Consider the following 22,319-nt stretch of genomic DNA (forward strand, 5'->3'; position numbering starts at 1 on the left):
GTCCAGAGCTTTTGCTCAGAGGAGGCAGGAAATAGAGAAGGAATAGGAAGGGATCTGGCCAGCAGGGGAGTTGGACAGTGTTGGGAGGGGATCCCAGAAGTGGGAGTGGGGGCAGAGCTCTGAGGAGATCAGGGAAGGATCCCGGCAGTGTGGGAAGTGGGCAGCATGGAGAGTCCAGGCCTGGCATGGGAGTGGAAGAGTGACTCTTGGGAAATGACCTTTCCAGTGAGAACAGAACCATAGTGTAGAAGGCCCCTGTGTTAAGTGGTTGTGGCTGAAGGCTTGGGAGCTGGGCTAGAAAGCCATGGGTGTCTTCCTGTGGAGGCTTGATTCTTGCCAGCAAGGCAAGGCTGGTGTGTAGTATCTTCATGGTTGTACTTTCAGTGTCAGATCACCCACAGTGCACCAAGTCTAGGCGTATTCAGAGGCTAAGGACAAGTCAACATTTCAAACATTGAGTCTATGTCATGCAGCTCATTAATGGAGATGCTCCATGCCAGGGTTTCTCAAACTTCCTTTCACTACAGCCCTTCTGCCAAAAAACTTACTACGTGGTCCTGGGAAGGGAGGTGGAAGGATGCCATATCTTATACTGACATGTGCCAACTTCTCATAAACTCAAGGTTGGATCTGTGGGAAGAACGTCTCCCTACAGAGGACTAACACAATAGGAACAGGTTCTCTGTTCAATCTGCAACTCTGAATAAGACACAATTCTTTAGTTCAGGCCTGCACAACACGCGGCCCACGGGCACATCACGGCCCGCAGAGCCTCATTGTGCGGCCGTGAGAGATTCTAAATCCCCGCTTACAGCGCTCTGGGCAGCCCAGAGCCCTTTGAATCGGCGCGGCCAGGAGTCAGAGGGCTCTGGGCTACCAACAACTGCAATGAGCCCAGAACCCTAAATCCCAGCTGCGGCTGGGAGTCAGAGGCTCCGGGCTGTCAGCAGCGGGAGCCAGAGCCTTTGAATCTCAGCTGTGGCCTGGAATCAAAGGCTCTGGAGCTGCCTACAGCGGCAGAGCCCAGAGCCCTTTGAATCTCAGCCGCGGCCTGGAATCAAAAGGCTCTGGGCGGTCCGCAGCAGCGGGGAGCCCCAGAGCCCTTTAAATCCCAGCTGCGGCTGGGACTCAAAGGGCTCTCGGCTGCCCGCAGAGATTCTCAGCCGTGGCTGGGATTTTAGGGCTCAGGGCTCCCGCGGCTGCGGGCAACTCAGAGCCGTTTGAATCCCGGTACAGCTGCTGTTGCCCCCTCCCAGACCTCTGCCCCAGCTGCCCCCCAGGACCCCCACCCCCCCTCTAACACCGCTGGTCCTTGTCCCCTGATACCGCTCTCCTGGGACTCCTGCCCCTAACTGCCACCCAGAACCTCACCCCCATCTAAATGCTGCTGCTCCTTGTCCCCTGATTGCTCCCTCCCAAGACCCCTGCTCCCACTGCCCCTTGGGACCCCAGTCCCTATCTAAGCCTCCCTTCTCCGTGTCCCCAACTGCACCTCCTGAGACCCCCAACTTTCCCCAAGACCCCACCCCTACCTGTCCCCTGATAAACCCCTGGGACTCCCATGCCTATCCTACTGCTGCCTGTCCCTGGCTGCCCCAGAACTCCCTACCCCTTCTCAACCCCAGCTCCCTTACCGTGCCACTCAGACCAGCGTGTCTGGCTCCATGCAACTCAGACACATTGCTGCCATGCTCCCAGTGGAGCCCACAGCCCCAGCACCCGCCTTCCAGATTTGAACACCTCAGGATTCAGGGTGCTCAAGCTCAGTTTGGGCAGCTGTTGCTTCATTTCTCCCAAATCAAATATACTGATCCACTGTAACTTGCTGTAGAAAAAGCAGGATAAAATTGAGCAAGAAATGCTTATTAGCACTGGAATGGCTATTTTCAGCAGCCATTGCCTTTTTGTTTGTTTCAGGAAGACAGTGATATTGCATTGGCAAATTCCCCATAGAAAGAAAGAGTGGAACAAAAGAATAATAAAGGCACCTCAACTTTTCCTCACTTATGGAGGACAGTCTTATAATATGCATCCAGATATCCTCCAATCACACAAGCTGAAAACTGTTCCACTTTACTGCAGCTCTGTAACCATATGGGAACCAATCCTGTCTGTGTTTTGTGCACATCCAAAATTCCTGCTGAATGACCTGCCCTGGGAGCGTTACCAGTGACCCAGGGCTAGGGAGGCAGGAGGTGTGTGTGCGGGGGAGGCACTGGTGGGGCCCAGGGTGGGGAGGGCACTGGTGGGGAGGAAGGGAAGCCCAGCGCTGGGGCGGCAGGAGGTGTGGGTCAGTGGGGGAGAGCCCAGGATTGGGGCAGCAAGAGGGTACAGGGGGGAGCCCAGGGCTGGGATGGGGGGCAGCCAAGTTTTTTTTTGCTTGGGGCAGCAAAACACCTAGAGCCGACCCTGCCGCATTCCCCCAGCCGCCGGAGCCCTGAGCCCTTTAATTTAACCCTGAGGGCTCCCAGTCACCTCTTCAGCTGAGAGCCCCCGGTTGATTTAAAATAAAGTATCACCTCCCCACCCCCAACCTTCCTTTTTGGCCCACAGCTGTTTTGGTGGGGCGGCGCTGCGGAAGGAGGGTTTGTTTCTGCAGGGCTGGACGGCCCTGGGGTGGGGTGTTTCTGCGGGGCCGGGAGGTGCTGGGGGGGGGTGTTTCTGCGGAGCTGGGCGGCGCTGGGGAAGGAGGGTTTGTTTCTGCAGGGCTGGACGGCCCTGGGGTGGGGTGTTTCTGCGGGGCCGGGAGGTTTCGGCCCTCGGCTGTTATCTTTGGAGGAATGTGGCCCTCGCCGCTTTACGAGTTGTGCGGGCCTGCTTTAGTTCTTAGCTCCAACACCTGGCAATTTGCTGACCAGGCCTATCTTAGCAAGCAAGGCTTTCTGGTTACCCAGCTTTCTCTTAGCTGATCACGATTTGCTAGGCCTCTGGTCCCTTGACCATACTCTGGATTTGGCTCTGGAAAAGAGCTAGCAAAATCCATAGACCAGGTTGTTATACAAAATGCACATGGATTTTAACCCTTCACATCCAGTAATGGCAAAGTTCTTGGTTCAGGCTTGTAGCAGTGATGGAATAAACTGCAGGTTCAAATCAAGTCTCTGGAGAACATCGACAGCGGGGATGGGTCATTCAGTCCTTTGTCTAGCGCTTCAGTTTGTAGCAAAGTCCCTCCAGAGGTATGAAGCAGGATTGAAGACAAGATGGAGATGAGGCATCAGCCTTGTATAGTCTCTTGCCATGTGGTCTTTGCTTTCTTTGTCTCAAGGACACTCTATACAGCACCTGGCATAGAAAAACTTAAGAGTTCTGTCCATAGGCAGGTCCCTGCATACCTTGCTGAGGCACAAGGCGTATCTGCCTTCTCTCAATGGGTCGATTGTATAGCTGATGGTCCTTAATGGGCCATCAAGCAAGCTAGGCAGAACTGACACCAACTTGTATGGCTGGGGTGTTCCCTGGAAGCAGAGCACAAGTTTGAAATACGGGCAGCATAGAGCCAATATTCATAACGTCAACTACAAAAATAATACACATCTACAAATAGCATCATTATAATCAGCCAATCAGAACCTCTCCATAGACCCCTTACACGACAACCTTTCTACAATATTGGCTGCAAATATAGAACAGTGGTCGCAACAATGATCTATACAGTTACAGATTATGTCAATAACGTCACAGGAGGTGACACGGCATCAGTGAGACTGATACTGGAATACTGCCTCCAGTTTTGGTGTCCTCATTTGAAAAAGATGTTGTGAAATTGGAGCTGGGGCAGCAAAGAGCCACCAAATGTTCTGAGGGCTGAAGAAAAATGCCTTCTAGTGAGCTATTGAACGAGCTCAACCTGTTTAGCTTATCAAAAGAAGATTGAAAGGTGACTTCATTGAAGTATTGAAGGGCCTTAATGAAGAGAAAATATTGGGTATTAAAGGGCTCTTGAATCTAGCAGAGAAAGGCATAACAAGACCCAATGGCTGAATGGTGAAAAGAGACAAATTCATATTACAACTAAGGCACAAAAATTCAACAGCGAGGATATTTCACCACCGGAACAAGCTACCAAGGAAAGTGATGGATTCTCCATCTCTTGGTGTCATTTCATGAAGATTAGCTGCCTTTCTGGAATGTGTTTTCCCCAAAAGTAGCTCTTGTGTCATACAGGAGGCCTGTGATATGCAGGGGGTCAGATTAGATGCTCTAATGATCTCTTCTGGCCATAAAGTCGACTAATTTCTGAAAAACTGAGTGTAGCATTGGGAGCAGCGTCTGATGTTTTCCTGTCTAGCTGGCTTGCTTCCTAGAACGAACGCTCCTTGAGTGGGCTGATCCACAGGGAGTAGCTCAAACCTCCAAAGTGCCTGGCCAGGGGCAGGACATTAGCACAGCAAGGGAGGGGTGTGGCAGTGACATCACAAAGGCCTTTTGCAGGACCTCAGACTATTGGTCAAGGGTGGTGGGGAGGTGGTGACCTCACAGAGAGATGCTGACATCAGCCAGGCAGGAGAGGGGCGAGGGGCCAGGGAAACCTCAGAGACCCCTGTGGCTTTGCTTCAGCAAGTCTCCTTCTCCAGGTCTCTCTTTGAGGACTGAGAGAGTATTCGGGTTCACGGACGTGAGTGCCAGGAGGAACCTCTTTCGAGTTTTCTCCTTCCCTTTTCCTGATTTTACTAGAAAACAGCCGTCCCTGTTTAGAAGGTAAGAGCCTCCTCCAGGAAAGGGGTGTCACTTTTAGATGCCGGTGCCCCCCCACAGGTAAGGAAGCTCCCGCCACCCTGCTCTGTGTTCGCAGGGCGGGAGAGAGATTTGCTCCTGGCTGCCGGAGCAGAGCAGCAGGCTCAGCTGTGAGAACTTCCCGGAGCGATGAAAGGGGAGGGGCCATGGCTCTGTAGCAGGAATGCAGGGCAGGCAAGTTCACAGCAGGCATTGTGGGATACTGGGGAATGCCAGTTATGGTGATATAAAGAACAGCAGTGTTTACTCTGTTACTTTAAGTTTGCTGCAAAAAGCTCTAGCCCTCTCATCAAAGTCGTTTTATTTTGTCAGCAAAACAGACCTGGCCAATGACACACACACACACACACACACACACACACACACACACACACACACACACACACACACACACACACACACACACACACACACACACACACACACACACACACACACACACACACACACACACACAGCTTGCAAGGAAAACGTCACCTGATCCTCTGCTTTGCAGAATCCAAACACAAGCAAAGCTTGTCAGATCCTGGTGGCGATGGCAGAGAGTCAGGTGTGGGCAGACACTGTATTTTAGCCACCAATAGGCACCATGGCTTAGCTGGCTAAAGCATCTGTTTCGTAAACAGGAAATCCTGGGTTCAACTCCCAGTGGTGCCTTGTTGACTGGTTGTTGGGACACCTGCTGTTGGCTACTGTCAGAAGACAAGATTCAGAGCTAGATGGGTCTTTGGTCTAGCCCAGTGTGGTTTTTCTTATGGTTTAAATAACACCCATGTGCATCATGTGTGAGAATGAAAATCCTAAACCGCCCTTTGAAATAACGAAAGCAGCAGGACGTGTTATTGTCCCTGCCCCAAAGCAGACAGACCAATGGAGAAATGCCGTAGAGTCTAAGGTAACACTCCCCTGCCATTTTACCTTTTTTGCTTGCTAAACACCTTCTTATCTGCCCGGCCCAGGCTGTCCTCTGCCTCAGCTGCTGCTCCCGGCCTGCTCTAGAGTCAAACATGCAGGGCCCCCAGGGGAACAGAGGCTGGGACAGGGCAGTAGCCTGGGCTGGGCTGGGAAGATGCTGGGAGTTCTCGTTCCCTGAGAACTGGCCTGGCTCCCTTCTCAACAGCAAACAAATCAATTCCACGTCCCCTCCCCAGAAAAAGCAGCCTGGAGGCAAGGGCAGCAGAGGACGATTACCTCCAGTTCCCACCAAGGCAGGAGAGAAGCCAGGGTGTTTCTAGCAGAGCTTATGGAACTGACGTAGGGAAACCAGCCTTTAATAACAGGCAGTTCCAGTTTAAGCTCAGTGTTTTTAACAATTTCTACAACATTAAATAACCCTTTAATTGTAGTGTCACCATCCATAAAATTGCTTCAGCCTCCTAAGTGCAAAACTAAACATCTCTTCAAACACAAGGGAGTGGAGATCAGTCAATGTTCAGAGTCATCCCACATAAAAGAACCATGTTGTGGTATATACTGGCCCCATCATGTGGCCATCGCCTTTCCCTCCTCCTCCAGAGTCAGAATGTGATCAGCTCACACTGAGGGGGGTGCAACACCCCTGCCTTGGTCTCTATACCAGAGCTCCTATCAGCTCAGTGTCCTTCCCACAAGAGTCGGCTGCTGAGAGGGTTGCAATGGGGGAAATGAAGGCAGAGGAGGATTGTTCCTCATGCGTTTTCTTTGTGTTGCTCTGTGATCCTGCTAGAGGAAGCATGATTTGTGTTTGTTTCAGTGGCTTGGGTTGGGCTGAGGTTGTGACCCTGAGCACAGGGGTTTCTGCACTCTGCTCCTAGCCCCTCAGGGAGTGGACAATGGAGTGGATTCAGAAAGTGGATAGAAAGTAGCCTAAGAAAGTGTAGTGTAAGTGAGAAGAAAATTAACATCACTTCCCTGGTGGTCTAGTGGTTAGGATTTGGCACTTTCACTGCCACAGCCTGGGTTCAATTCCCAATCAGGGAAAAGTGACTTTAAACTAAATCTGCTTCAGTTATTCTTCACTTACAACATAAATAAATCCGTTGTATTTTCCTAATTCCCCCATCTTCCCAGTGTCTCCATGGCAGGGCTGGCTTCAGGCACCAGCACAGCAAGCAGGTCCCTGGGGCGGTCAATGGAAAGGGGAGACTTCAGCAGCAGAGGGAGGGACTTGCTGCCAGAAGCGGCAGAGGTAGAGCTCCAGTTGATTGCAGCTTTTTTATTTTTTTTCCACGGGGGGTGGCAAAAACGCTGGAACTGGCCCTGCTCCATGGAAGACAATTTGTTAAATCCCAGATGAGTGGGGTTAAATCAGTTCTCAGCCTGAGTCCTTAGGTCTCAATCCTGAGGATATTGTCTCATCATGGGGCCATTTCCCGCCTCTCTTTCCTAGGGAAGCACAATTTTCCTTGCACAGACACAGGAACAGCAAGATCTTTCTCTGGCCTGTGTGCAAAGCAGGGGGCCAAATTCCATGGAAACAATGGACAAGCAGGGGGCCCTGGGCACATCCAGCCCTGGCCGTGAGATGTTCCCTCCCCTCTTTCTTTATGCCCCTGTTGTTATTTCATGGATTGTCTGGGATGGGGGAAAAGCTGAGTTCACTCCAGGTGGAGGGGGAAAGAACCCTGAAAGTCTCAGGCCCCAACCCCTGCTACCAGGATCACCGAGGTGCTGGGAATCTGCATGGGAAAGGGACTGTGTGAATTGTCAAGGTGGGGAATGAATAACAATCTACAACTAGATCCACCTCATTAACCACTGACACAGGCTGATCCTGCTGCAGATAGAAGGGAAACTGGGAGTGATTCTTTGCTGTTCAGCCATGGAAACAGTGACCCAATTGCACTGCAGTGAATGTGCTGGGGAAAGCTGGACTTCATAGGCAAGTGGAAAGAGCAGATCCTAGAAACACCTGGAGCTCCCCACAGCACTGCTGCCACCAGGGTCAGGTGTTGAGTGACTCACAGCGCCCCTCCCCTCCCATTACCTTGCAGCAGGAGGTGGCAGCACCCCCCACCCAATGCAGGGGAGAGGGCTGAGTGTATCTCTGCACCCTGAGCCCAGGGCACCCACTCTCTCTGCCCCACACATCGAATCTGGCCCTGCTGCAAAGTGACCCCTAAGAACCAGCAGCCTCCAGGACAGCAGGTTTGGCCCTCAGATCAGGGAATGTGTCCTCCATGCTGCTTTTAGGCCACTGGATGCTCTGGGAATAGGACAGCTCTGAGTATAACCTATAGCATAAATGACCCATCTGGGAATGTAGCTCAGTGGTAGAGCACATGCTTTGCATGTATGAGGTCCTGGGTTGCATCTCCAGGTTCTTTTTTTCACCTTGCTGCTTTGCTCATGCCCAGAGGGGATGTGGCCCAGCAGTCTCCCTGCGGGAGTTTTAATCCTGCTTAGTCAGGGGCAAGTGCCAATTGCATGGAAGGTCTGGGGGGGTTTCTGCTCCTAAGTCACCTCAATACATGTAAGATTCCCACCCACTGTGCTGCTTGGGACAAGGGCAGATGAGACGGGCGAATCCTCCAGCATTAAGAACATAAGAACATAAGAAAGGCCGTACCGGGTCAGACCAAAGGTCCATCTAGCCCAGTATCTGTCTACCGACAGTGGCCAATGCCAGGTGCCCCTGAGGGAGTGAACCTAACAGGCAATGATCAAGTGATCTCTCTCCTGCCATCCATCTCCATCCTCTGACGAACAGAGGCTAGGGACACCATTCTTACCCATCCTGGTTAATAGCCATTTATGGACTTAGCCACCATGAATTTATCCAGTCCCCTTTTAAACATTGTTATAGTCCTAGCCTTCACAACCTCCTCAGGTAAGGAGTTCCACAAGTTGACTGTGCGCTGCGTGAAGAAGAACTTCCTTTTATTTGTTTTAAACCTGCTGCCTATTAATTTCATTTGGTGACCCCTAGTTCTTGTATTATGGGAATAAGTAAATAACTTTTCCTTATCCACTTTCTCAACATCACTCATGATTTTATATACCTCTATCATGTCCCCCCTTAGTCTCCTCTTTTCCAAACTGAAGAGTCCTAGCCTCTTTAATCTTTCCTCATATGGGACCCTCTCTAAACCCCTAATCATTTTAGTTGCTCTTTTCTGAACCTTTTCTAGTGCTAGAATATCTTTTTTTGAGGTGAGAGACCACATCTGTACACAGTATTTGAGATGTGGGCGTACCATGGATTTATATAAGGGCAATAATATATTCTCAGTCTTATTCTCTATCCCTTTTTAATGATTCCTAACATCCTGTTTGCTTTTTGACCGCCTCTGCACACTGCGTGGACATCTTCAGAGAACTATCACGATAACTCCAAGATCTTTTCCTGACTCGTTGTAGCTAAATTAGCCCCCATCATGTTGTATGTATAGTTGGGGTTATTTTTCCAATGTGCATTACTTTACATTTATCCACATTAAATTTCATTTGCCATTTGTTGCCCAATCACTTAGTTTTGTGAGATCTTTTGAAGTTCTTCACAATCTGCTTTAGTCTTAACTATCTTGAGTAGTTTAGTGTCATCTGCAAACTTTGCCACCTCACTGTTTACCCCTTTCTCCAGATCATTTATGAATAAATTGAATAGGATTGGTCCTAGGACTGACCCTTGGGGAACACTACTAGTTACCCCTCTCCATTCTGAGAATTTACCATTAATTCCTACCCTTTGTTCCCTGTCCTTTAACCAGTTCTCAATCCATGAAAGGACCTTCCCTTTTATCCCATGACAGCTTAATTTACGTAGAGCCTTTGGTGAGGACCTTGTCAAAGGCTTTCTGGAAATCTAAGTACACTATGTCTACGGATCCCCCTTGTCCACATGTTTGTTGACCTCTTCAAAGAACTCTAATAGATTAGTAAGACACGATTTCCCTTTACAGAAACCATGTTGACTATTGCTCAAGAGTTTATGTTTTTCTATGTGTCTGACAATTTTATTCTTTACTATTGTTTCAACTAATTTGCCCGGTACCGACGTTAGACTTACGGTCTGTAGTGCCAGGATCACCCCTAGAGCCCTTTTTAAATATTGGCGTTACATTAGCTAACTTCCAGTCATTGGGTACGAAGCGATTTAAAGGACAGGTTACAAACCTTGGTTAATAGTTCATAACTTCACATTTGAGTTCTTTCAGAACTCTTGGGTGAATACCATCTGGTCCTGGTGACTTGTTAATGTTGAGTTTATCAATTAATTTCAAAACCTCCTCTAGTGACACTTCAATCTGTGACAGTTCCTCAGATTTGTCACCTACAAAAGCCAGCTCAGGTTTGGGAATCTCCCTAACATCCTCAGCCGTGAAGACTGAAGCAAAGAATCCATTTAGTTTCTCCGCAATGACTTTATCATCTTTAAAGCGCTCCTTTTGTATTTTCATCGTCAAGGGGCCCCACTGGTTGTTTAGCAGGCTTCCTGCTTCTGATGTATAAAAACATTTTGTTATTACCTTTGGAGTTTTTGGCTAGCCGTTCTTCAAACTCCTCTTTGGCTTTTTACACTCTTGCACTTAAGTTGGCAGTGTTTGTGCTCCTTTCTATTTGCCTCACTGGGATTTGACTTCCACTTTTTAAAGGAAGTCTTTTTATCTCTCACTGCTTCTTTTACATGGTTGTTAAGCCACGGTGGCTCTTTTAGTTCTTTTACTGTTTTTCTTAATTTGGGGTATACATTGAAGTTGGGCCTCTATTATGGTGTCTTTAAAAGGGCCCATGCAACTTGCAGGATTTCACTTTAGTCACTGTACCTTTTAACTTTTGTCTAACTAACCCCCTCATTTTTGTATAGTTCCCCCTTTTGAAATTAAAGGCCACAGTGTTGGGCAGTTGAGATGTTCTTCCCACCACAGGGATGTTGAATGCTATTGTATTATGGTCACTATTTCCAAGCGGTCCTGCTATAGTTACCTCTTGGACCAGCTCCTGCGCTCCACTCAGGATTAAATCTAGAGTCGCCTCTCCCCTTGTGGGTTCCCGTACCAGCTGCTCCATGAAGCAGTCATTTAAAGTATCGAGAAATTTTATCTCTGCATTTCGTCCTGAAGTGAAATGTTCAGCATTGGAGGGAAAGGTCCCATCTGCACAGACTGAGAGGCAAGGAAACAGAGGGGCAGTCAGTGCTCAGGGAGGAGAGAGGTCAGTGATTTACACCCATCAGGGGACACTGTCTTTTTGAGTATCACAGGGGTAGCTGTGTTAGTCTGGATCTGTAAAAAGCGACAGAGTCCTGTGGCACCTTATAGACTAACAGACGTACAGGAGCATAAGCTTTCGCTGGTGAATCCCCACTTCGTCAGATGAATGCAGTGGGAATTCTGTGCCTGGCTAGCCAACTACAAAAGCAATTTCTCCTCCCTTGGTGCTCACACCTCAACTGCTAGAAGAGGGTCTCATCCTCCCTGATTGAATTAACCTCCTTATCTCTAGACTGATTCTTGCCTGCATATTGATACCTGCCCCTGCAAATTTCTAGGACATTCATCTGACGAAGTGGGGATTCACCCATGAAAGCTTATGCTCCAATACATCTCTTAGTCTGTAAGGTGCCACAGGACTCTGTCTTTTTGAGGCGAGTGCAGTTTGCTTGGGATGGTGCTGATGATGGATAGAAAAAAGGCTGGAGTCAATGACAGACGAGACCACAGAAGGGGAAGGGGAATGGCAGCCCCACAGAAGGTCCTGGGTGCTCAGATGCCCCAGTTATTGCACCCTGGCCTGTCACAGAGAGAGAAAAGACCCAGCAGGACCCAGCCCCCTACACTGATCCCATGGACAAGAACCTGGCTGGGAGTGGGGTGAAGGTTCCCTCTGGGCAAAGGGGAGCTGAAATCCCCCAGTGTCCTGGAGTTTAAGCAATGGAAGCTTCAAACCCTGCAGGGGTGTGGGCTGAGGTGCATCAGCAGAAGGTTGGGCTGGACGTGGCGGCAGGTTTGTATAATTTTTGGTGGAGCCTAGAATGGGTCCAAGTGCCTGCCACCACCTGCCTAAGGCTCTGGGAGTTTGGGTGAGGAGGGAGAGGGGCTGGGCTCTGGGAGAGGATTTGGGTGCAGGGGCTGGGCTCCGTCAGGGGGTTGGGGTGCAGGAGGGTGTGTGGGGGGCAGGGTCTTGGAAGAGGTTTGGGTGTGGGGTCTGGGTTGGGGCAGGTGGTTGGGGTGCAGGAGATGGTGAGGGGTGCAGGATTTACCTCGGGCATCTGCCGAAAGCAACCTGCACCCCACCCCACCCCGGCAGCAGCCCCTAAGCAGGAGGGCCGGGGGGGTGTCTGTGCACCGCTGCCCGCAGACTCCACCCCCGCAGCTCCCATTGCCACAGTTGACAGAGTTGGCACTCAAGGAGGGAGCAGCGCGCAGAGACCCCCACCCCAGCCCAGGGACCGCAGGGATGTGCCAGGCATTTCCGGGAGTGGCGTGCCACACGGAGCGAGGGCGGGCAGGAAAGTGCCTTAGTCCCCTTGTGCTGCTGGCGGTGGTGGCGGGGGGCCCCAGGCCCTTTTAAATTGCCCATGGGGGACAGGCAGGACCAGGGAGCGGGACACTCCCAAGGGCGTAACATTGCTTTGCACAAGGATAAATCTTGGAACAGGAAACAAATGAAATGGCAGCAGAACCTAAGGAATTAAAAGCCTCTGGATTCTTGTGTGTGCACTGACTCCGAACGGAAACTGTAATTTGACTCGCTTTGTGTCTGCAGCTGGTAAAATATCAAGGCAAAATCATTCCAATGATTGTGACCCTGGGTTTGAGAAGGCTTTGGTCTTATTAAAATGTAACTAGCATGTTACACTTGTGTTTTTAAAGGTGGCTTCCCCATGCAATCCCAAGTTGTTCTTCCCACAGCTGGCTGATGGGGGGCAGCAGGGGATCGCCTCAATCTGAGGGAATCTCTCTGGGTCCCACTGTTAGTTCTCCATCCTGTCTCCCCCTAACCACACACACCCCTCCCCACCCCATTATCAGTGTTTTGGAGCGACCCCTCCCTCCCTTGATGGGATACAGACTCTGTGACAGAGATTGACTGGGGCTCCTCTCTGCACGGCCCCAATGGGGAAGGAAAGAGACTGGCGGGGGGGGGGGGCGCGGAGAAGATGGGCAGAAGGAGTCAAATGGGGCTAAACAAGAATCGAGGAGATTTGCTTCCTGTTAAAATGTCCTGGAGTCTTATGGCTGAAAAACCGCATCTTGAGTTAGGTTTGATGGATCAGCCTGACAATCGCCAGGCAAAGGTGTGACCCACAGAGACTGATAACTGCCTGCTTCCCAGCTTTGTCTAAGAAGCACCTGCAGTGGTGCAACTGGTTAGTGCAAATGGGGATACTGCTGGGGTTATGAGTTCAACCCTTATCTGGCGCCCTGGTTTCTATTACCTGTGTAGTTTCCCCAACTTGCTTTGCTTAATTCACATGGAAAGTGCCCTACTAGGAAAAGGAGAGTAAGTTCTAAAAGGTGGCAGTAGGTGCACAGCTTGGAAACATCCCCCCTGTGCTGCCATTAGTTCCAGTAGATTGTTCACTGGCAGGGCAAACTGATTTCTTTGCTGCTGTGAAAGCTGACAGGAAAAGTCTCTGGTCACCAGAGCTCCCTGCGTCTTCCAGCACATCCCTGGCTCCTTCCCTGCCCCAGTCACTGCTGTAGAAGGGTCCTATATGCACTGAGCCTAAAGTTTTTCCAAGCCTTCTTAGCGCAGTTGGCAGCGTGTCAGTCTCATAATCTGAAGGGCCTGAGGTCAAACCTCAGAAAAGATGAGGTTTTTTGCTCCCTGCTTCAGATTTTCTACAGGAAACCAGAGAAAAGAAACTATAGGAGAGTGGTTTCTAGACACCCTCCCACCCATCTCACACACACACACAGACTTTTCTAGGGCATTAACTTTTTCTTCTATGTGGAGTTTTTATTCTCCATAGAGCAAAATAAAACAAAAACATGCAAGTCTAAGCCTAATACAGATAAAAATCTCATCCTCAGAGATCTTCCAATAAACTTCTTTTGCAGACTAGACTTATTTCTAGTCTGGGCCCAATCTTTTCACTGGTATAGTCCGTGTTCCAGCTCAGGTGGTAGCTAAGGGATTTCTCATGACTGCAGACACCTTTCTTCTGTTTCTCCCCCTTATACAGCTTTGGTACAAGGCAGGAATCTTTCATCTCTCTCCTGGGGAAAAGCCCCAGGTTTAAGATGGATTCCTGTACCGGGGGACATGGTCATATGTCCTGTGAGACCCCCAAGCCTTCATTCTTCCTGGCCTGACTCACAGATGGTGCAGGACAGAGCCATCTCTGGTCAATTGTCCTAGTTAATGGGAGCATTCAAGAGTCCAAACCACTATTAATGGCCCACACTTTGCATCATTACAACAGGACCTCAGAGTTATAGTTCACATTTCTAGTTTCAGATACAAGAATGATCGGTTCATACAAATAGGATGAACACACACAGTAGATTATAAGCTTTTTAATGATACTGTACAAGAGACCTTTTGCATGAAGCATATTCCAGTTACATTATAGTCACACTCATTAGCATATTTTCATAAAATCCTATGGAGTGCAACGTCACAGCAGGGAAAGGGTTTTACTGCGGCACCTGGGAGCAGTTGAGTTTCATGTTCAGGCTGTGGTATGAGTTCGTCCAGGTTTCTCGTAAGCACACAGGGACCTTAGCGGGTGCTCTCAATACAGGAATGGCCCAGACATGATAAAGTGATGGGGATTGCATTTCCCTTTTTTATATTTGTATTTCCAATGACATTTCTGTTTGTGATTCATTTTGCTTTGTATAACTGTGTTTTCTCCTTATTTTGATATTTAACAGGCTAACTCTAACAGCTAATACTGAGACTTCCAAGCAGGGCCTGGGCGAGTGGAAAAGAACTGTAAGAGATGCTGGTTTTCGACCTTGTGTTAGATAAGAATAGAATGCAGACTGTAGCAGAAATTGCTGAGAGAAGTAAGAGATCAGAAAGGAATATGTACAAACAAAATACAGTTGTTGCTCATTACTGTATGTCACAAAAGGTATAAATGCTTGCCTGAACTGTTTATCTAACCGAGACCTACCTCAGGAGAAACTCTGCCCGTGTGGACTCTCCCGACTAACTGCAGTTGCTCAAAATAAACTGCATAATATGATAACATTTAACATCCCTGTGGTGGGAAGAACATCTCAATAGCCCAACACTGTGGCATTTAATTTCAAAAAGGGAACTATGCAAAAATGAGGGGTTAGTTAAACAGAAATTAAAAGGTCCAGTGACTAAAGTGAAATCCCTGCAAGCTGCATGGACGCTTTTTAAAGACACCATAATAGAGGACTGTAACGGGTTGGGACTCACCACCTGGCCCCTCCCGCTGGTGACTCCGGGAATTAGCTCTGTCCAGTGGAGCGCCCCCTCCTGGTGGTGTCCCGTCCATCGTTCTGCCCTCTGTTGCTGTCTTTGGACCCGCGTTGCTGCCTGCTCTTCGAGGCCACTGCTCTCTGGCAGTGCCCCTTAGTCCATCTGCATCCCCTTCCGGGGGTCGGTGATCAGCAGTCCTACACCCCAGCCACTCTGTCCAACCGCCCTCTGAGTCCAATCCCTCTTGTCAGGGATCTGGGGTAGTACAATGGCCGCTCCCTACGGCCATTGGCTGGGTGTACTGCAAGGAGGAAGGGGGGGGCAGGCCCGCCCTCTACTCTGAGTCCCGGCCCAGGGACCCTCTGGCCTCAGCCTCGCTGTCCTTCTCTCCCCTCCGCTGTCTGTTTCCCTGGGCCGCTTCCCCTATGGCCCCTTCCCGCTAGGCCCTTCCCTTCAGGGCCTGCAGCCTGGCAGGCTACGGGCTCAAGCTCTCTAGCCTCCCCGAGCCCAGGCCAGGCCAGCACTGCGCTGTCCGCGGTGCTAGTCTCCACCCTTGGAGACTGACCTTCCCCTCCCAAAGGCCAGGGACAGACTGACTGCTCCCTTCCTGCGCAGCCTTTATATATGTCTGAGCCTGGCACGGATTGGCTGTCTCCAAACTGGGCCCTGATTGGCTCACAATAAGCTCTTTTCTGATTGGCTCCCTGTCTGCGCAGGCACCCTGGCCTGCCGCAGCCCACTCTCACAGGGAGTGGAACAGTACGCCCCACTACACAGACCAACTTATATGTATCCTCCAAATTAAAAAACATAGTAAAAGAACTAAAAATGAGCCACCGGGGCTTAGCAACCATGTAAAAGAAGCAATGAGAGATAAAAAGGCATCTTTTAAAAAGTGGAAGTCAAACCCTAGTGAGGTAAATAGAAAGGAGCATAAGCACTGCCAAATTAAGTGAAAAATTTAATAAGAAAAGCCAAAGAGGAGTTTGAAGAACGGCTAGCCAAAAACTCACAAGGTAATAAAATGTTTTTTAAGTATATCAGAAGCAGAAAGCCTGCTAAACAACCAGTGGGGCCCCTTGATGATCGAGATACAAAAGGAGCGCTTAAAGATGATAAAGCCATTGAGGAGAAACTAAATGGATTCTGTGTGTCAGTCTTCACGGCTGAGGATGTTAGGGAGATTCCCAAACCTGAGCTGGCTTTTGTAGGTGACAAATCTGAGGAACTGTCACAGACTGAAGTGTCACTAGAGGAGGTTTTGGAATTCATTGATAAACTCAACATTAACAAGTCACCGGGACCAGATGACATTCACCCAAGAGTTCTGAAAGAACTCAAATGTGAAGTTGCAGAACTATTAACTATGGTTTGTAACCTGTCCTTTAAATTGGCTTCTGTACCCAATGACTGGAAGATAGCTAATGTAACGTCAATATTTAGAAAGCGCTCTAGAGGTGATCCCGGCAATTACAGACCAGTAAGTCTAACGTCAGTACTGGGAAATTAGTTGAAACAATAAACAGAATAAAAAATTGTCAGACACATAGAAGAACATAAATTGTTGGGCAAAAGTCAACATGGTTTCTGTAAAGGGAAATTGTATCTTACTAATCTATTAGAGTTCTTTGAAGGGATCAACAAACATGTGGACAAGGGAGATCCAGTGGACATAGTGTACTTAGATTTCCAGAAAGCCTTTGACAAGGTCCCTCACCAAAGGCTGTTACGTAGATTAAGTTGTCATGGGATAAAAGGGAAGGTCCTTTCATGGATTGAGAACTGGTTAAAAGACAGGGAACAAAGGGTAGGAATAATTGGTAAATTCTCAGAATGGAGAGGGATAACTAGTGGTGTTCCCCAAGGGTCAGTCCGAGGACCAATCCTATTCACCTTATTCATAAATGATCTGGAGAAAGGGGTAAAAAGTGAGGTGGCAAAGTTTGCAGATGACACTAAATTGCTCAAGATAGTTAAGACCAAACGAGACTGTGAAGAACTTCAAAAAGAGCTCACAAAACTAAGTGATTGAACAACAAAATGGCAAATGAAATTTAATGTGGATAAATGTAATGTAATGCACATTGGAAAAAATAACCCCAACTATACATACAATATAATGGGGGCTAATTTAGCTACAACAAATCAGGAAAAAGATCTTGGAGTCATCATGGATAGTTCTCTGAAGATGTCCACGCAGTGTGCAGAGGCAATCAAAAAAGCAATCAGGATGTTAGGAATCATTAAAAAGGGGATAGAGAATAAGACGGAGGATATATTATTGCCCTTACATAACTCCATGGTACACCAACATCTTGAATACTACTTATAGATGTGGTCTCCTCATCTCAAAAAGATATACTGGCATTAGAAAAGGTTCAGAGAAGGGCAATTAAAATGATTAGGGGTTTGGAATCATATGAGGAGAGATTAAAGAGGCTAGGACTTTTCAGCTTGGAAAAGAGGAGACTAAGGGAGAATATGATAGAGGTATATAAAATCATGAGTGATGTGGAGAAAGTAGATAAGGAAAAGCTATTTACTTACTCCCATAATACAAGAACTAGGGGCCACCAAATGAAATTAATAGGCAGCAGGTTTAAAATAAATAAAAGGAAGTTCTTCTTCACACAGCGCACAGTCAACTTGTGGAACTCCTTGCCTGAGGAGGTTGTGAAGGCTAGGACTATAACAGGGTTTAAAAGAGAACTGGATACATTCATGGAGGTTAAGTCCATTAATGGCTATTAGCTAGGATGGGTAAGGAATGGTGTCCCTAGCCTCTGTTTGTCAGAGGGTGGAGATGGATGGCAGGAGAGAGATCACTTGATCATTACCTGTTAGGTTCACTCCCTGGGCTGCTTCTGCTCTACAACTATAATTGTCTTTTTACACCAAGATCACTAACTTGCGCAGCCAATTCCATGTACAGTCCTAGTGGATGTAAGACACAGGTAGCTTTTGCCTCAGGGTAGCTTGTTGGCATCAACCCTCTCTCCCCGACCTGGAGCTGATGAACATTCCTGGCTGGAGGGACACATGCTCCTGCGAGTCAAAAGGAAAGGAGCTGATAGAAAAGATCACAGGACTGACCCCCAAAGAAGGATGAGCTGTAAAAGGCAGAAGGAGGCAACTCATCTGGGGGAGCTGAGAGACCATGGTGAAGATGGTGCAGAGATCACTATATTGGAATTAGCAAATGTGATTTTTTTAAAAACAAATCTTTGGCCAGCCCTAATCAAGGCATTTCTCACAGTTCTCTCCCATTTGGATTTTCTGATATCTAATAGGGAATGACCTCTGATTGAAGCTTTTCCCAAATGCAGAGCATGTGCAGAATCTCTCTCCACTGTGGATTCTACGACGTATGACAAGGTCTGAGCACTCAATGAAGTTTTTCCCGCACTCAGAGGATGTGTAGGGTCTCTCTTGTGTGTATTTTACGATGTGAGATAAGGTGTGAGTTTTGACTGAAGCTTTTCCCACACTCAGAGCACGTGCAGGGTGTCTCTCGTGTGGATTCTCTGATGTACGATAAGATTTGAGCTCCGATTGAAGCTTTTCCCGCACTCAGAGCATGTGTAAGTGTCTCTCCGGTGTGGATTCTCTGATGTACGATAAGATCTGAGCTCCGATTGAAGCGTTTCCCGCACTCAGAGCATGCGTAGGGCATCTCTCCAGTGTGGATTCTCTGATGTCTGATAAGGTCTGAGTGCTGATTGAAGCTTTTCCCGCACTCAGCGCATGTGTAGGGCGTCTCTCCGGTGTGGATTCCATGATGTTTAATAAGGTCTGAGCTCCGATTGAAGCTTTTCCCGCACTCAGAGCATGTGTAGCGCATCTCTCTCATGTGGATTCTCTGATGTACGATAAGATTTGAGCTCTGATTGAAGCTTTTCCCGCACTCAGAGCATGTGTAGGGTGTCTCTCCGGTGTGGATTCTCTGATGTACGATAAGCTCTGAGCTCCGATTGAAGCGTTTCCCGCACTCAGAGCATGCGTAGGGCGTCTCTCCAGTGTGGATTCTCTGATGTCTGATAAGGTCTGAGCTCTGCTTGAAGCTTTTCCCGCACTCAGCGCATGTGTAGGGCGTCTCTCCAGTGTGGATTCTACGATGTGCGATAAGGTTTGAGCTCCGATTGAAGCTTTTCCCACACTCAGAGCATGTGTAAGGCGTCTCTCCGGTGTGGATTCTCCTGTGAGCGATAAGGTGTGAGCTCTGATTGAAGCTTTTCCCGCACTCAGAGCATGTGTAGGGCGTCTCTCCTGTGTGGATTCTACGATGTTTGATAAGGTCTGAGTTCCGATTGAAGCTTTTCCCGCACTCAGAGCATGTGTATGGCATCTCTCCTGTGTGGATTCTCCTGTGTGCGATAAGGGTAGAGCTCCAACTGAAGCCTTTCCCACACTCAGAGCACATGTAGGGTCTCTCTCCTCTGTGGATTCCCTGATGTGTGAAAAGGTCTGAGCTCCGATTGAAGCGTTTCCCGCACTCAGAGCATGCGTGGGCGTCTCTCGGTGTGGATTCTCCTTTGTGTGATAAGTGGAGAGCTCTTACTGTATCTTTTCCCGCACTCATTGCATGTGTAGGGCGTCTCTCCAGTGTGGATTCTACTATGTTTGATAAGGTCTGAGCTCCGACTGAAGCCTTTCCCACACTCCAGAGCATGTGTATGGCTTCTCTCCTGTGTGGATTATCTGATGTCTGATAAGGGTTGAGCTCCAACTGAAGCCTTTCCCACACTCAGAGCACATGTAGGGTCTCTCTCCTCTGTGGATTCCCTGATGTGTGAAAGGTCTGAGCTCTCATTGAAGCTTTTCCCACACTCATGCCATGTGTAACGTGTCTCTTCCAAGTTGATTCTCTCGTGTGTAATAAGGTCTGAGAGGCTACTTAAGTTTTCCTCTGGACTCTGCTGAGTTTCACAGGCTTTTGCTTTTTCTGGGAGTGCACAACTCCGGAAACATTCCCTTTAGGTCTTCCTGATAACATCCCATGTGGTTCTACTTGCTCAGCATCTTCCTGCTGGGGATTCTCCTTGTTCTCACTCGCCATCCCAACACCTGATGGGAGACAGAGAGAATCAGACACAGGTCACTCCTGTGCCTGAGAAAAGGAAATCTCAGAGACAAGAATTTAAAGGGATGAAAAAACCAAAATATGTGCGGAGAGATCAAACCTATCAGGAGCTCGTTTTGGTCTGCATCTCACCAGAACATGCAGGGAAAGCGGGATCAGGTAGGGATCTGCTGCCAGTTGTTAGTCAGGATAGGTGGGAAGCCATGAGTGACATCTGCCTAATGATTCCACACCTGAAGGGAACAATCCTGAACTTGGCGAGCTCACAAGGTCTTTGTAGGGCATCCCAAATGTTTCCTGTATTCATGGAGAGTTTCTGAGTTGGTTTAACCAAGCCCTCACCTGTGCAGGCAGCTCTTGGGAGCATTTCTTTCTCAGAGCCCTGGAGGTCTGGGACCCACAGCTCTTCCCCTCGTTCCAGCTGCGAGATCACATCAGGTTTGGAATTTAGAAACCCTACGTCAGGCAAAGAAAACAAGGGAGGTCAGTGGAATTTGTGGGATACTTGTCACAAAGAATAGTCCACGGTTTTAACCCCAGCTCATTTTTAAGCAGTAACGTCCCAAGGCCGGCTTCCTTGGCTCAAAGGGCAGGAGAGTTATTATTATAAATCATATGCATTACCTTAGTGCCTAAGGACCAGCTAACAGTGGGTCCCCATTGTGCTAGGCAAAGTACAAACACAGAATAGTAGATGGCCCATGCCTAAACGATTTACAATCTAACTAGACAAGACAAGCACAGGATGGGGGAAGGGGTAGAACCACCAGATAAAGAAACAGATCTTAAGATGCTTAAAGAAAATTTAATTTGATAGCATCCTGTCTGGCAAGAAATCACTTATCAACGGTTGTGGTACCCTCATTTCTGTATTGTTTTATCTTTATGTCCACCACTTTTCTGGTTCTCTAATTGTTTCTGCCTGCGGTATAATTAATTTTGCTGGGTGTAAGTTAATTAGGGTAGTAGGATATAATTGGTTAGGTAATTATGTTACAGTATGTTAGGACTGGTTAGTTACATTTCAGTAAAATGATTGGTTGAGGTGTAGCTGGGAATATGACTATATAAACTGGGGTCAAACAGGAGGGGGAAGGGAAATTGGAATCAGGTTTATTAATGAGCGGAACGGGAACAGGGACACAGGCAAGGCTCTGCGGCCTCAGAGCTGGGAACGGGACACTGGGGAACAGACTCTCTGGGTGTATAGCGATGAGCCCGACTGGTGTGAAGGGCTTCGGAATCTGCTTGCTTGGAAATAACCCCAATAAACATCGCACTATCTGCCCTTCGGACTCCTGGTCTTTTGCTGCTTGCTGTCTGCGGGACACGAGCCAGGGAAGTGGGCGGGGGGAGGGAAAGCCCTCTAACAAAACTGACACAACCGGATAACCCAGAGGTGAGCCTTAGAGGAAGGTTTTAATGCACTTTGTAACTGATGAGGGATTCCCACGAGGACTGAGGAGGGTGCGATGGTCAATACACATTTAGATCCTTTTCTTGTTTTATATCTTTTTCCCATAAGGCTTAACCTCCGGCGCAGTGTCATGGATGCACAGGATCTGTGCGATGCCCTGGCTTTTAAACAGTCCTTGGGAGGTGCCCCTTGAGTACGCTAGACCCCCAAGGGGTCCCACTCTTCCACAAGGAGAGACCATGTCGCTTCAACCCTTGAGACTGAGCCTCTGGATTCAACACTCCTATTTCAACCTGTGAGCTCTGCCAGCAGGTCCAGCTGAACGACCCTCCTGTTCAGAGACTGCTCCTCAGTCATGCTTCAATGCACCTCAGCAAGTTTTTGCTGTGACACTGGGCAGACTGTTAAAATATAGCAGGGTTTATTAGTCAACTGAAACACAGCATTAGAAAGGCTTTAGATTAGGACAGAGAAGCAAAGAAGACAATATAGTCCATATTGGCCAAAGCTCTTGAGCCACGCTGCTGTTAAAAAGAGTTTTGTTTCCTTTCACTTTGCCTGTCCGTTTGTCTGCGCTCCGGTAGAGCTCCCTGTGTCTGCAAACCCAGTTCTTCCTGCTCCCAAGCACATCATGAGTCCATGTGTGCTTCACTCAGCCAAGGGGAGATCCTGCCATGGACAGGGGACAATTATTCCCTTGTCTCTGTCGGGTATTCCATTGATGTAGGTTGGTCCCAGCCTGTCCTTAATGACCCATTC

The 22,319-nt window shown here is 48.5% G+C and overlaps 2 non-coding genes across 2 annotated transcripts; both read left to right on the forward strand.

Moving 5' to 3' along the window:
- Positions 1–5,320: 5,320 nt before the first annotated feature.
- TRNAT-CGU lies at positions 5,321–5,394 on the forward strand. The gene has a single exon. It is a non-coding gene; the product is annotated as a tRNA-Thr (tRNA).
- A 1,230-nt stretch (positions 5,395–6,624) lies between these two features.
- Positions 6,625–6,696, forward strand: TRNAE-UUC. Its single transcript has one exon. It is a non-coding gene; the product is annotated as a tRNA-Glu (tRNA).
- Positions 6,697–22,319: the final 15,623 nt, after the last annotated feature.

The sequence above is a fragment of the Mauremys reevesii genome, linkage group 17 (assembly GCF_016161935.1).
Source record: "Mauremys reevesii isolate NIE-2019 linkage group 17, ASM1616193v1, whole genome shotgun sequence".
In the NCBI taxonomy this organism is placed as follows: domain Eukaryota; kingdom Metazoa; phylum Chordata; order Testudines; family Geoemydidae; genus Mauremys; species Mauremys reevesii.